The sequence below is a fragment of the Aristolochia californica genome, unplaced genomic scaffold, assembly GCF_029961685.1.
Source record: "Aristolochia californica isolate CCGP_79_NKW_82.1479 unplaced genomic scaffold, dmAriCali1.0.hap1 SCAF_522, whole genome shotgun sequence".
Taxonomy (NCBI): domain Eukaryota; kingdom Viridiplantae; phylum Streptophyta; class Magnoliopsida; order Piperales; family Aristolochiaceae; genus Aristolochia; species Aristolochia californica.
Window position 1 is genome coordinate 1 of NW_027182240.1, and position 12,500 is coordinate 12,500.

General features: G+C 45.7%; 1 non-coding gene across 1 annotated transcript; it reads right to left on the reverse strand.

The window, feature by feature from the left end:
• Positions 1–770: 770 nt before the first annotated feature.
• TRNAG-GCC (transfer RNA glycine (anticodon GCC)) lies at positions 771–842 on the reverse strand. The gene has a single exon. It is a non-coding gene; the product is annotated as a tRNA-Gly (tRNA).
• Positions 843–12,500: the final 11,658 nt, after the last annotated feature.

Here is a 12,500-nt window from a genome sequence, read left to right on the forward strand (position 1 = left end):
CCAGACCACACCCAACCTTTTCAGTCCACAGTGACGCTTCAGACTTTGCTATCGGTGGGGTATTGGTGCAAGAGGGACACCCCGTTGCATATGAGAGTAGAAAGCTTAATGAAACAGAGATGCAGCAGAGGCTGCCTATAAAGGGCCCTATTGTGTAAAGGCGCTTTATAGGCAGGCTTCAAGCCCTCTTCACTGACGCCCGCGGGCACTTGCAGCCCAAAGTCGCAATAGGCGCTTCAAGCCCACTTGCTGCCATGCGCACATGCCCCTCTCGCGCGTCAAGCTCTTAAGCGTCAGGGCTACGCACCTGACGCAATTGGTGCTTATCGCACTCTTGCTATCAGGTAGAAAGCCTCAAGCCTACAATCGCGGCCATAAAGCGCACACGCCATACTAGCGCACAAGCCAGCCTTAGGGCCCCCAAGCTATAAGGCTAGCGCACAAGCCTTAGGGCATAACGCGCACACGCCCGCGTAAGCTAGCGCACAAGCCTACGTAATGGGGGCACTTGACGCCCCTTTACCTTGTTGCAATAGGGCACTCTAAGTGCCCGCTGGCTTTGAGCGAGCGCATCCGCGCTCCGCTCACTGGCTCCACTGCGATTCTCCTCATAAAAGAAAGTCAGAAATCACGGATGGTCTCCGGCCTCAGGCAACATATAACAGTACGGTACACACCAACCCAATCTCGATGAGAAAGAAAAGAAAAAGCCCGGAAAAGAACCGATGACTGACGCACTCTACTCGTTACCACTGAACGACGAAGCCTGGAGCGGAAGGAGGGACTTGAACCCTCAACCTCAGCCTTGGCAAGGCTATGCTCTACCATTAAGCTATTTCCGCCAGCTCCGGTAGTGGCGAAGCACTACTGAGCAATTCACGTTTCACTTGATACGGACTACTTCTGTTTTCCGCCGGACCACACTCTTGATCTCCGATCGAGCTACGAGCACGAGTAGGTAGGCGGCTAGGGGGGCGGCTGGGAAGGAAAGGAGGGGGGACCTTTCTTTTTGCTTCGCGCCAGATGATGATTAGTGGGTCAGGGGAGGTCTGTGTGTGCTCTTTCTCACTATCACTAAAGGGGCGGGCCAGGCTGGGCTGCCTTTTCAATCAATCTCCGGCCGCTCTGTGCCGCTCTTTGTGCGATAAGTAAGGAGTCTTGGTCTCGGCCAAAAAAGGTGAGCGCTTAAGGCATTATTAAGAGTAGGGGGCATCGCACAAGCCTACGTAAGAGGGGAACTTTAATCCCTTGTAGCGAGAGTGCCATAGGGGGCCCCAAGCTATAAGGCTAGCGCACAAGCCCCCAAGCCTACAATAGCAATAGGCGCTTTATAAGCTCTATTGCGACTTTGGGCTTGATACCTGATAGCAAGAGTGCGATAAGCACCAATTGCGTCAGGTGCGTAGCCCAAAGTAGCAAGAGGGCCGTAGGCGCGCAAGGGCGTGTGCGCTAGCAGGCTTCAAGCCTACGCTTTTTGGCCTATTCTTGCTGGGGCGTCATTTCATTCTCGTAACGGGAGTGAGTGCATCGCAAGACCAGACAAGTGGCTCCCTCGCCTCGCAGCGGCGGCATCTGTCTTTTAAGTAAAGTCATTTTAAAAGACGGCTCCTCTTATTCTACGATAATCCAAGCAGCAGCTCCACGAGTCTGCTCGGAACCAGTCGATTCCTGAGCCAGCAAGCCCCAGTGAGCGGAGCGCGGATGCGCTCGCTGCTGCATCTAGCGCACAAGCCTTAGGGCATCGCACACGCCCCTTGTAGTAAGAGGCGCCGTAGGCTCTCTTACTACAAGGGGCTGCGCACCTTGTATACAGAGGAGGCCTATTTGAGCCCTATTGCGTAAAGGGGGCGTGTGCGAGCGCGAGACGGCTTTGAGCGAGCGCATCCGCGCTCCGCTCACTGGCTTCTGAATGCAGAATGTATACAATTGATTGAGGAAACTTGGAATGAAACTCCCAGGAATTTGACCTGCCTACTGCTTTAACCGAAGACTTGTACTAGTAGCAGTAGCAATTCAACAACGACTAAAGGCTCCGCGGATCGAAGGAAATGGCATTACAAAACAAGCAGGAAACACGTGAATGGGAAAGGAAGATTGGAACAAGCAATTGAGAGAGAACCACATGCAGAACACATAGAGGACTATAGTATGTATAGAAGATTGGAAGCTCAGGCAAGTGAGTCGCTGCGCCTACAATCTCGACAGTTGTGGTTAAAAGGTTTTTCTTTTTTCCACGCATCTATTAAGAAACGCAGAATCCACACTTTCATCAATTGAAATGCCCAACAGGCCAGGTTCTGGTTCAGCATGAGGAGATAAGGAAAGAAGTTATGAAATTGTTCTCACACTTATCCATCTTCTCAAGCCAACAGCATATAGCTGCAGTCCATCAATGAAAAAGTCCCCGGGGCACAAACCAAATTCTTCAATCTGGTAACCGGTAGCTGTTCATAGTAAAAAGCTACTGGACCAGATGGATTCCAACTGAACTTCAACTTCGGAAGACAGTGCTGTGCTGGAACATAATTATTAAGGACGACCTCCATCTCCATATGGTAATTGAAGTCGAACAGGAGCAGAGCAAACCAGGTGCAATTCAATCCTTCTTCCTTGCAATGATTCCCAAAAAAGCAAAACCTCACTAGACCGAGGCCCATTGCTATGGGGACTACACTGTATAAGAGAATGACTAAGGTAATTGCCAATAGATTGAAAGACAGGCTGGCCCTATTGCTACAAGGGCGCCTTCCTAATCTCATTTGGATAGGCAGAGATATTGATGATTGTCCCAAGGAGGCTTACCACTCAGCTGATAGATCAGGTGAGCCAGCCATGATCACTAAACTCGCCAAACCCTGCGATAATGTTAATCATAGGTTTCTATATGCTTAAGGAAAATTTGATTTGCAGAGTAGGGTACTCTAGTGTATTTATATACAATGGATAGCACCAATGATCCATGGACGATCTGTGGGGTTCATAAAAGGAACCAAACAAAGGTCTGCGACAAGGCTGTCCCCTCTCTCCATATCTCTACTTACTGGCTGGTTGCAGAGACATGAAATCGACTGCTCAAACATAGCTTCCAAGAGGGAAAACAGCAGGGCATTCAGATCTCTCCAGGAACCATGGCACCACTTATCTCACAGTTTGCAGATGACACTGTAATAATAACAAAGCCAGATAGAGAGACTGTTCGAGGCTTCAAAACTTTATTTAATGTTTTCCTTTAAGCCCCGGGGGGAAAACAAGACTTTTGTATACTTTGGTCATGTTACAAACCCCAGACGACGACGGATACTAAGACAACTGGGATTCAAAGAAGGATTAACAGATGATCTATGGACTGACTTGGCTTGGTCCCATATACCGTCAATCTATAACTAGTTGGAAGGGGCGCAACGAAACCAGGAAAAAATGCAGTCAAAAGGAGTCATTCATGGCTTAGCCTCAGTGGCAGACAACTACTTATTAAACATGTCTTATCGGCTTATACCAATCACATGGCTACCATACTACTGGCACAAATTGGTTTTAGGAAGGCCATCGACAGACTCTGCCGTACTTGTGGAGGGGAAGGAACAAGCAGAGAAAAACGATGAAATAGAATCTTGTCGTTGGTAGCCCAACCCAAGGAAGACGGGGGATTGGGTATACAACCGTTTGGTAATTACAACAGAGCGTTGAACGGCATGGAAATGGCTAGCATAGGATGAAGTTGGATGGAAACTCAAAAAAGAAAAAAGGGCTCTCGGCCGGAATCGCCCCATAGAGTCTCATACACTTATAGCTACGGCTTAGCAGCCTTCGCTTCCCGCCGCCTCGTTCCGTGCGTAAGCACTCCACTCGCTCTATTGAATATGCTCGTTCCTGAACGGAACTCTCTATTTCATATGTTTGTAGCTCGTGGAGTTCTCACAACTATACTCAAAGGGCTATCCTTTAAGGGCTCGTTCCGTGCTTATGAGCGAGTGGAGTCGCACTCCACTCGCTGCCTACTCTACTCGTCACCACGGGGTTCCCATCTACTGATCCCAATGAAACGATTTAAGCTCAACATCTATCTATCTGAAATAGAAGGTTGGGTTCGTTCGATGGGTCAACTAACATACGCATACTAAGAGTTTAATGGATGAAGATGTCCCCCTTCATCAATGAGAGAGACTTGGGGATGAAGATAGAAATCCCTAACATCTCGCTCTCGCCCCTATTCTCTCTTATAGGCCTCTCGGATCAATCGTCGAAAACCTACTGTTTGAGAAAGAGTAAAACGACCCCCTGTCACATTAATCTATTAATGAGAAATTTCATTAAATAGGGCCCTAATTTGTCCCTGCTCGAGAGAATGAAATGTGTCCGAAGTACCTTCATCGAAAAAGTGTTTTGGGGCCTAGCAATGGAAAAAATGTAATGACCGTCAATGCAAGCAATCTCTGAAGGAAGATAGCTCTATCTTCTCTGGGGGAGGAATGAATAGGTAGATCAATAAGTAGAGTGTTACCCGAACCCACTCACTGAACTATTCGCCAGTAGGTATGGGTAGGACTTATTCCGAGGCTCCCGACATACTCCTCAGTCGAGGGTGATTTTGAGTTTTCTTAGTTGTCAGCGAATGAAAGAAAACAAACTCTGCTCTGACTGAAAAAGGAAAAGAAAGATAGCTCAGGAAACAACCTAACGGAATAACTCCTTTGGCAGTATAAAACCAATAAAGCCATTGACAAGGCACTTTCTAACGCCCTCAGGGATAACACCTAAAGCAAAATACCCACAGTGCTCTCAATAAACGTCAGCCCTAAACGCGCGCGGAGCACGATAGAGAGGCCTAGAACGCACTAAAAGGCCTATGCAGAAGGGGACCAGAGGGCGGCGAAAACGCGCGTTTTTAGCCCGTTTAGCGCGGTCGGACCCGTGCTCAAACTCAAGCAAGCTCAAGACCGCTTTCGACGCTCTCAGCGGCCGGAGTCCCTACATACAAAGTGTAGCATTGCTTTCAAGATTTTTTTGGTGTGTGCGCTGGCTGCCCGCGAGCTGCAGAAGTCTAAGAGTGCCCGCGGGAATCCAAGTCAGCCAATCCCCTCAAGGGGGGCTTTCCTCTCAGTCGCCGAGGGCTCGCTACACAGGAACTTGCCAAAGGAAAATACTGTCAAAACTAGACCCCTCCTTACCTTACTCTCTAAAAAAGCCCTAAAAAGCCAAGGGCCAAGTCCCACCAGGCCGGTGCTGCATATGCACGCGACGGACACAAGAAGGCTGATTTCATAAACTAATGAATAATCCTATATTTGCGTGGTTAATGGAGGCACTACCTTACCTTGTAATTAATAATAAAGCAAGGGCTTCAAAGGGCGGCACCCTTTGTCGCCGGGCTTATTCTGCATTACAAAACGCAAAGAAAGGCCGGACGTCAGCAGAGAGCTAAAGACTCTAATGAGGTCCCATCATCCCAGTCAGTTCTCTGTCATTTCTTTGATGCAGTCAAAGTAAAAAAACATTTTAAAGTGACCATTAGCAGCGCGGCTGTGGTCCGGCATAACTCATACAGTATAGCGTCATGTTTAAATTGTTCGACCAGTTCGTCTCCAATAAACCAGTTTTCCACCATCCTTTCTTTAATCGAGGAAACAATGAAAACAGTAGTAGTCTTACTAGTGGTTCCACACCTCGTCGTCTGACCATGAGTCCCAGCGTCAAAAGGCGCTTTCCTAAAACCTGAAGTGCCACAGGAACCTCAACTAATCCATTTCCACTACTTTCACGACTTTCACGGCCGAAAAGATATTGGAAAAGCCCTTTTTCCAGACTAGAGGAAATTAACAGGGACTTTTTAAAAGGGCTAAATAAATAAAGGCTTTCCCTCCTTGGGCGGGACCCTTTCTCGCCCTTACGGAGTTTTTTCGAGTTACTCTCCGAAATGAAAGGTCGGGCAGGTTTCGAGTAGAGAGAGAGAAGGCCTAAACCAGTTCCGAGGGAAGGAGTTGTTCACCACAGCGGTTTCTTAAGCTCCAAGATCGTGTACGCTTTCCTATCCCAAACCGGGCCGAACCGGCCGGATCTATGCTTTTAATCTAGTCAAAGCTCTAGAAAATCTCATTTTGCTTACAGGCGGGCGGATTTTCGAGATTATATTATGCGGACCTCTGCTTTAGAGAATTCGGGGACGGAGCCTTATATTGTGGGGCATAACATGCTTCTTGCTCATGCGGCTGCTGTGAAACGCTACAAGGAGAAATACCAGGTATAGATTTAGCTTTTGAGAGACAAAACCGTTGCCAACTATTGTTTGGTTTGAACAGCATATGATCATGATCGACGGTGGTGATGTTTACTATTCTATAATCACAACCACTGGAAAGGATAAGAAATTTGTAACTTGCAAGAATGTTTACTATCCATCTTTCAAGACATGCACACATAAACAACCTTATTTGTCAAAATATTCGATCTGAGTATATCAACGTTACGGATGAATTGTCTTGGCAGGCCTCTCAAAAAGGCTCTATTGGAATAACCGTGGTGTCCCACAGGTTTGTGCCCTTCTCTGCATCGACGTCCAACAGTGATGCAGCTCAACGAGCTATCGACTTCATGTATGGATGGTGAGTCAAGCAAAATGAGAATCACTAGCCATGAGATCAAGGCACCGTTGCTCAATTTACTTAGTTAACAATTATTGCTTAATTGTTCGTTGGGGCTTGTGCGGGTTCATGGACCCATTAATCCATGGTGAATATCCACTTACCATGAGATCCCACGTTGGAGATCGGCTACCGAAATTCACCAAAGAACAGTCTCATATGGTTTTGGGCTCATTCGATTTCATCGGAGTAAATTACTACACAAAAATTATGCAACCGATGTTCCTTCGCCAAATAGTGTTAATGTCAGCTACACAACCGATTCCCGTTGCAATCTCACGGGTAATTCAAATAAACTCAAAAATCTCAGTTGATAGACTTCTACAGAAATGTTCTTTGCCCCCATCTTTGATTTTCCACATGCCACAGCCTGACTATTTTCTCCTATTATTGCTAGAGACCAGCGACCTCCTGAATTCATTTCGGGGCTGCTGACTCCAACGGGTTGTTGATAATAAAATCAAGGGTGCAAATAGAGTTAATATAGGTTTTATATCTACTAGTATACACGTATAACTGAGCAATTCTTCTTTGACAGTGGAGCGTAATGGGAATCACCATTGGCCCTCAGGTAAGAGTTTAGTTTCTTGACTTTGATAGGCTCTGGAAATCAAAAGTGAAATGAAAGAGAGGGCATTAGCTGTACAGATTATACTGCAAATATCTGGTGCATGGTCTTGAGGCTCTGACCCTCTCTATAGATGGTGGACCCCACTTATCATCACCAGTTTATGGTCATCAAACAGTTGCTTCTACCAAGTGCAACTGTCTAAGTTGTAGACATCTCGTATGCATGCAAGATATGTAGCTATATGCATTTGTTGTGTGGATGTATATAGACAGAAAATTTGTGGAATACATACACGCAACCTTGTGTTATCTCATAAAAAATTGCATGCAGGCTACTTCAAGTTGGCTCTATGTCTACCCACGAGGAATAAAAAAAGCAAAATTCTGTAGTTTTTCTTTGCTCTGAATTTGATGATTGCAGATGCCTTAATAGTAAACGGGCGTTAGCACAGCAAGCTGGCGGCCAGCTCTGGCCTTAAGCTTGCCGCGCCTACCGCCCCTTTTGCTATAAGGGCAGCTCACGCGGGTCTCAGAGGATCGCATGCGCCTCGATCGAAATTCTCATTCGCCCCAGAACCGGCCAACTTAGACCTGGCGAAGATACCTGCCATGAGGAAAGGTCTGCGATTTTCGCAGGTTTTTTTGCAAGCTTTCAAAATGGAATAAGCTTTTAGACGAGACTATAAGGAAGGCATTCAAAAGCTATATGATTCGATGCCCAGAAGAAGTTTCGCCCGTTTATTTAAAAAATGCGAAGTATCTTCCAGATATATAAATACTTGGATTTCAAATATGCAAGCTGCTCATATATCCCGCTGCCCGGGACATAAACTCCACGAATGTCTAAAGCACCGGCCTATAGTTCTCGAGAAACTTGAATCAGCAAGGAAAGGACTTGCTCCTGAGCTTGAGCTATGCTTTCTTCCCGTTTTTTCTTGGAAGGCGAGGCGAGCGAAGTGAGAAAGAAGGAATCGTTGAACGACCGAGCTGAAGGTGGAGCCAAGACGAGTTAGCTCCTTTCTCTGAAAGACGAGATCCTCTTTCTGTACGAGGAGAACAACTTATTAGGGTTGGACCTGACCTGCCTACTTACAAAGCGTTAGAAGCCCTTTTAGAGGCCTTTTTCAAATCAGGAGTGTTCCCTAGCTCCCTAGCTTGATTCTTCCTTTGCTTCCGTCGCTCAGTGCATCCGCACCACCGCACTACCGCCCCTGAGAGACTTTCTGAAAAAACTGTCTATCTATCAATCACCCTTGCTCGGTTGCTCAGTGCTTCCGGGCTTCCGCACCAGGGGGCTTCCGCCTATCACACACTTTCTGTCTATCTATCTCTCTCTCTTGCTCGGTGTGCTCGTTACTCGGTAAGCTCGTCGTTACTCGTTTAGCTCGGTAAGCTCGGCAAGCAAGTAAGTAATTAGTCCTCTTCGTTTAGTTAGGAAAAAGCTTTTTATTTTACGAAAAAACAAAACAAAGAAAAGAAAATGAAAGAAAGAATGAAATGACAATGAATTACATTTCATTCTTTGTCAGACTTCTTTCTTTCTAAGATCAGATGTCTTCTTTCTTTCATTATCATTGATTCATTCATTTGCAAGGATGTCTTCTTTCTTGAATTAGAATTTCATTCATTTGCATTTCATTCTTTCATTCTCATTTCTTCAATTCTTTCTTTCATAAATTCTTTCTTTAATTTCTCTTTTTTGAAAGAATTTCTCTTTTCGTTATGGTAATGCAATGCAAGAGGTCGGAAATCAGGTTGTTTCTGATGATGAAAAGAGCTTTTATGTTATGGGTACACTTGTACTCCGGCTAATAAGGGAAAGGTTTTTTTTTTCAAATCAAAGTTTGACTCTGAATCCTTAGATCCTTAGCGCAAGCGCTAAGTAAGCAAGCTACCTTATGTAATAAAAAACCGAGGAAAAGAACGTCAAGTAGAAAGGAACAAGGTCTACGGCACGATCACTATATCTTTTCTTTTTCTTTATCTCTCCTCTATGGAAAGAGGGGATGATACGTGGTATACCTGATCGGGTCAACGAGACGTACGTAAGTCGACATAGCTCCATGTATATGTTCTTTGGAGCTAGAACCCATCAATTGAATGGAATGAAATAATGGTGAGCCTAGGGCAACGAACATGGCGGAAGAGTGTCTATACAAAGCCCTTCTCTTCTTCACTCTTTGAGGCAATGCACCCTTTGAATGGTACTTGATTCATAAAGAATGAATCTGTTGGTTAGAAGTTATACGGACTTTATAAAAAAGAAAAAAAGGAAATGCCACGCTCCGCGTGTCACGAGATATGGGGTGTTCTAATCGAAGGGTCATGCCTCTCGGGCTGACCTATGCACCAGCCAGCCTGTGTGGTGGCGAACACGCTGTGCTGTAAGCTAAGCTGTTCACCTTGTAGACGGAGATATAGAAAGTGTGCCGTGCGTGATTCATAAGATTCTATAGTGGCGCCAGTCTATTATTTCACTTAGCCCGCCTCTCCCATGACTTTCCGGGGACCAACCAACCCGGATCTGCCCTCGCAAGTCTCTCCGCATTTTGGGAGCAGAGCATGCAAAATCGAGCCAAAAAAATGAATTTCTGAAAGAATGAAATTCAATTCATTTCTTCAATTCTCATTCTGAAATAAAACAAAGAAAGAAAAAGAATGCCAAACGCTTGCTAAGTCACGTACGGCGGGCAGTGAAAACGCGAGATAAGGCTGCAAGTGCCCCCCTCTTACTACAAGCTGGCTCGCATCGCTTTGAGCGCTTCGCTCGCAGGCGTGAGCGCAGGAAACAAGCCTACGCTTTTTGGCCTATTCTTGCTGGATTCCCCTGCATGATCGGTAGGTCCGCTAGAAGTGCCTCAGCTAGTGAAGTAGTTGAGCCTCGAAAGCCTACTTACCAACCAAACTTGCGATCGTCGGTAGCCGCAGAACTCGTTTAGGTGGCTGTTCGCCTTTGGATCTTCACTTCAATAGTTGTCTAAGATAGCAGCGGCGGTAGATTGGGGAATGCTAATCTAATAGAGGAATTCTAATCTTTCCAGGAAAGCCTCTTCTTTCTGGTCTCCATCAAGTGGATTCTTCACCTGGACAAAGATAAGGAGAGGAAGAGATAGAATTCTGGAGAGAATTGATCGTATGCTAGTAAGTGAGGAGGCGCTGTCTTTTGTCAAGGTCAAACGTCAAGTGATTCCTAATTCTATATCTGACTTCCGCCCGGATTAATCAGTCTCCTACCCTTGGTCCTATCCCGTCCCGTTCAGATTAGAACGGAACTGGCTCATTCACCCCGAATGCAGGGAGCAATCAAACTCAAGCGCGAAAGCCGTAGCGCGTTTGGCATTCTTTTTCTTTCTTTTGAAATTCAATTTCATTCATTGTAATTTCATTCTTTGATTTTCGATACAGATAGGTACACTGAACACCAACCCAATCTCGACAATCAAAGTACAAGCAACGGGGTAAAATAGATTTAAAAAGAAGAAGAATTATACATATAATTCGTTCAAAAAGGAATTTAGAAATGAGAATTCAAGAAAGAAATGTAAAGAATTTCAGAAATTCTAATGAAAGAAATAAGACATCCTTGCAAATTCATTCATCAATTTAGAAAGATAATGAAAGAATGAAATGCAAATTCATTCATCAATGAGAATGAAAGAAAGAAGACATCTTAGCCAAGTAGAAAGAAAACATCTTGCGTTTTCAGGCTTGAAGCGAGCCAGAAAGCGCTCAAGCCTCCGCCTATGAAAAGCCGTTGCGCCCCTTTGATTTCAGTTCGGTCAGGCCGAAAGGGCCTATACCTATCTATTCACATTACCTGGACCCGTGGATTCAGGGTCTTCGGAAGCTTCGTCTCTACCTTGAGATTCGGCAAGTGACCTAGGTAAATGATTACTCTTCTACGGTCTCAGTCCGGAATGAGGCTTTAGCTGCTGCTTTGGATGCTGCTGCGGGAAATGCGACTTCGGAAGAAAAGAAATATCTTATTTCGAGAGAAACTAGAACTATGGGTTCAGGAAAAACCGAGCCCGAGAGCTTACTTGCAGCTTTAGTGCCCGCTTAGCTATTATTAGAATTATTCTCATAATTCATTCTAATTATAATAAAAAAAGAAAAAAGAGATTCCTTGGGATTGTTCTTGGGCTTGGCGAGGCATTCTTCGTGTTAGGGACTTCGCTACATGGTGTATCCGACATCTCATTGGAGATGGGTCCACCACTAATTTATGGTTCGACCCGTGGCTCCCGGTGGGCCGCCTTATTGATTCTTTTGGGGATAGATTACGCAATGATACCGCTTTGTCTAGTGTTGCGAAGGTCTCGGAAATTATTGAAGAAGGGCGGTGGGGAAGGTAGATAGCGAGCGAGTGGGTCAAGATGTGGGAGGACTTCACTGGCAAAGAGTGAGTTGCCGGGGTAGGGGAATGAGTTTCAACAGAATATGAAGGGAAAGGGAAGGAGAATTGAGCAAGCTTTGAAGGTCACAGGCTACACTTAGCTATTATTCTCAGATATCATTCATATTATAATGTTATGTTCTTTGCCCTACTGTTTGAAGTCTGGCTTTCTTCATAAGTCATCAAGGATCTTAGCCAAACGGTGACCGGCTTTCGCGAAAGCACTTTGGGCGCAGGTTTCTCGATCAACTAGCTTACTAAATGAAGAAAGACACTGTTATTATATACGAAATTAAGATAAGATAGAGAAGAAGAAGCACGAGTTGAACGGAGCGAGGAGCAGGAGCGCAGTGCGTGCCCGAGAGCAGTAGCAAGCATGAGCCCGAGAGCTTACTTGCAGCTTTAGTGCCCTATCGCGTATGCCCGTGAGCTTACTTGCAGCTTTAGTGCCCGCGAAGCTTTCGGGAAGAGGGGTAGTCTTGTGCGTAAGCATAGCAGATTGAGATCGAGGCTTAGAGATGTGGCACTCATCATAATGATTGAGAAAGGCAGGAGTCAGCCGCACAAAGGCTACTAGCTTGAAGAAGCGAAATGGTAAAGGTCCCTTCCCTCAGTTACTTCCTTGCCTTCCCTTACCCAGCTTGAAGTGAAGTTACTTGCTTCTCAAAGCGAAGCGAGCCAGCTTGACTCCATAGGGGGGCTTGTGCGCTTACTGCAGAGTAAAGGGGCTTGTGCGCTAGAAGTGTGCGTAGCTTGCTGGGGGTGGTCAGAGATGGATCGGGAACTAGCTCTTTGGATGGGGAAACGTGATGTCCCAATCATTGGATATAAGAAAGCGATCTAACCTGCGCTGAATGTTTGCTTCACCTTGCTTTTGGTCTAAGTATAGTCAGATC